Source organism: Plectropomus leopardus, unplaced genomic scaffold, assembly GCF_008729295.1.
Source record: "Plectropomus leopardus isolate mb unplaced genomic scaffold, YSFRI_Pleo_2.0 unplaced_scaffold26711, whole genome shotgun sequence".
Lineage (NCBI taxonomy): Eukaryota > Metazoa > Chordata > Actinopteri > Perciformes > Serranidae > Plectropomus > Plectropomus leopardus.
In genome coordinates this window covers 1-3,138 of record NW_024629059.1, presented here as the reverse complement: position 1 = coordinate 3,138, position 3,138 = coordinate 1, and the positions used below count along the sequence as shown (strand labels likewise).

The window sequence follows — 3,138 nt, the reverse complement described above, 5'->3', positions numbered from 1 at the left end:
CGGCGGCGGCGACCGGCTTTGGGGGCTCGGCGGCCGGAGGAGGCAGCGGCGGCGTGGGGAGCCTGGTGGGGGCTGGAGGGGGCGGCGTGGGAACCGGAGGCATCGGAGTCGCCACCGGTTTACTGGGGATGTAGTCTGTCCTGGTGGTCTGCTTCTGACGGGTGGAGGACAGGTGGAGACGTTGAGATGTTTTATTTTGGGTTTAAAGTGCTGATTTAAAACAACAATAAACGTGTCCTCGTCCAAATATTCACAGACGGCACTCAAACCTCTAAACCTGAAATATGTGAAGTTCAACGTCTAAACTCGTGTTGTTTACCTCGTTCAACTCTCCCAGTAATTGCTGGAAACGTGAAATGAAACAAAACAAAAAACAGTGATGATGAAACAAAATGTGGTTTTCACAGCAGAAGACTCACCGCAATGAAATCAAATAAACGTACTCAAAGTATCCGCTAAACTAGATCAACTAAACGTGTAGCTGAAACTCTAAAATACACTTAAAGGAACAGTCTGACATTCAGAAAATACATTTCACCAAAAACCCGATTTGAGATCCAGGACGTACCTTGTTTAGTTTAGCTGAAATACTGCAGGCAGCAAAACTCACAACAAGTATTACTATAAAGTAATACAAGTACAACTATATAACGATACGCAACTTATGGCCCACTGACACATGAAGTGATTCACACAGGGAAATGTTTTTGTACTTTCAGTCTCCATAAGGTGTCAGAGAGCATAAAACTGCATCAAAATAGAGTCTGTTGATCAAAAAAGTGTCAGAGGAGGATCCCCCGCACCCCCGACAGGTCCTACATAGGACACTAATGTCCTAAAATCCAGGAACATCTTAGAATCGTACTGAAATACTAGAAATGTGGTAAAATCCTGGAAATATCCTAAAATCCTAAAAACATGCTAAAATCCTAGAAATGTCCTAAAATCTAGGAAAAATCTTAAAAACCTAGATTTGCCCTTAAATCCTACAAATGTACTAAAGTTTTAGAAATGTGCTAAAATCTGAGAAACATGCTAAAGTCCTAAAAATGTCCTTAAATCCAAAACACAAGATAAAAATGTTCTAAAATCTGAGAAACGTCCTAAAATGTTAGAAATGTACTAAAATCCAAGAAATAAGCTGAAATCCTAGAAATGCACTAAAACCTAAGAAATAAGTTAAAAATGTCTCAAAAACCTAGAATCGCCTTAAAATCTTAGAAACGTACTAAAATCCTTAAAATGTGCTGAAATCTATGAAACAAGATAAAACCCTAAAAACCTCCTTAAATCTGAGAAACATCCTAAAGTTTTAGAAATGTCCAAAAATCCAAGAAACATTTTAAATTCCTAGAAACGTCCTAAAATCCTTGAAATAAACTTAAATCCTAGAAACGTCCTAAAATCCTAGAAATACCATAAAAGTAAAAAGAGAAAAGTGTTTCTGACTCACGTGTTGTATGTTGTCTCCTGAACACGTGTAAAAACGCGCGAAAAAAAAAAAGAAGACGCTGTTGTTTTAGCAGCCGTTAGCATTGGAGCCTCATTTGTTCCCAAATGTGAGACTGTTCCTTTAAAAATAAAAGTCCACAGCAAAGCACACTTAAGTTCATTAAAAGCTACTTTCGTAAAATCTGGGAAACACTGCACTCTAAAAACTCTCGTCACAGGTCGCCCTACCTTGAACAACTCAAACTCCTTCTTTGGCATCATAAGCTTTGAGTATTTCAAAATAAAACACATGAAGACGTGAGACAGCGAGGTGATGAAACTGATGAGAAATGATGAAACATTAGATAAACAGAGAGTTTTTTGGGTTTTTTACCTGTATGGTGTGGCTGTAGATGGGCTCTCCTCTGCCGTTCAGGTCCACAGCTTTGGTGATCTCCAGGATGTTGTTTGGCACGTAGCCGGACGCTCCGCAGCCGTTACGAACTTTCCACCACTGCTTCCTGTCGTCAAGAACCTGACAGACGGATTTCAGGGATTAGACATTGAATTCAAGACTTAAGTTTGCACTTTAACTCATATTTATTTCATCGGTTGTTGTCTGATTATGTAAAGTTTGTTTATGGCAGAGTGAAGCAGATCAATACTGGGCCAAAAAAATCTATGACACTAAAAAAATACTTTGATTTAAAAAGATTCTGCAAGTAACAACTACTGTTAACCCTTTGAAACCTAAGTGAGCTGGCTTAATTTATTTTCCAAAAACATGGGGAGAAGATAGTGAACAACTTTAGAAAAAATGGCCCAAAAACCAGCATGAAATTACAAAAAATACCCAAGAAAATACCTAAAAAATCATTTAAAAAATAAAATAATTATAATTAGTAATTATTTGATAAATCAATAATTAATTATAAGAATTATAAATAGAATTTTCTAGGTGTTTTTCCCTATTTCTTTGATAATATCTAATAATACCCTCAGCTAATTTTCAAGTCATTTCCTTGTCACCTTTTATTATATTTTTTCATAATTTGGGAGCATTTCTTGCCAAGTTGCTCATTATGATTTTTCCAATTTAAAAAAAAAAAAAATCAAACCAATTTTATCAGGTTTCAGAGGTTTTTGCAAATGTTTCTGAACGTTTGAGTAACTTTAGACCAATTTTTTATTTTCTGCTGACTGCTTTGAGGCAAAATAAATAAATAAAAAATAGCAATAAACAGATTTTTGTTCTCAAACATAATTTCATACCTGGTGCCAGCAAAAGAAAATAGCAAAATACAATTAAGAAAACAACCGAACTTAGAAATAAATAATTCAAAAATGTCAAAACACAATATAAATATTAATTCTGATTAAATCAACTTCTTTTTATTTTGTATACATGTATGTATATTTAAGATTGACCCACAAGTAATTTATAATTTAAGAGTTAATTAAAAGAACGAACCTCGACGACCTCGTCTTTGAGGACGGACAGCTCCGTGTTGTTTCTCGCCACAAAGTCGTATTTTGATTTGGCAAACAGTTTTGGTTGGACTCTGCTGTCGGCGTCAAAACTCCTGAAATATATCGACCAATCACAACGTCAATAATGATAATATTCACAGAAAAACAGTCAACCTGGCGACTGGAATGAGTATTCATCATTATAAGTACAAATATCTCAGTACTTTCACAAATGAA

General features: G+C 35.9%; 1 long non-coding RNA gene across 1 annotated transcript; it reads right to left on the bottom strand.

Moving 5' to 3' along the window:
- Nucleotides 1-9: 9 nt before the first annotated feature.
- LOC121967029 lies at nt 10-3,091 on the bottom strand. The gene is made up of 3 exons (XR_006107645.1): nt 2,903-3,091; nt 1,826-1,966; nt 10-154 (listed from the first exon to the last, which is right to left on the bottom strand). It is a non-coding gene; the product is annotated as an uncharacterized LOC121967029 (long non-coding RNA).
- Between the last annotated feature and the right edge of the window lie 47 nt (nt 3,092-3,138).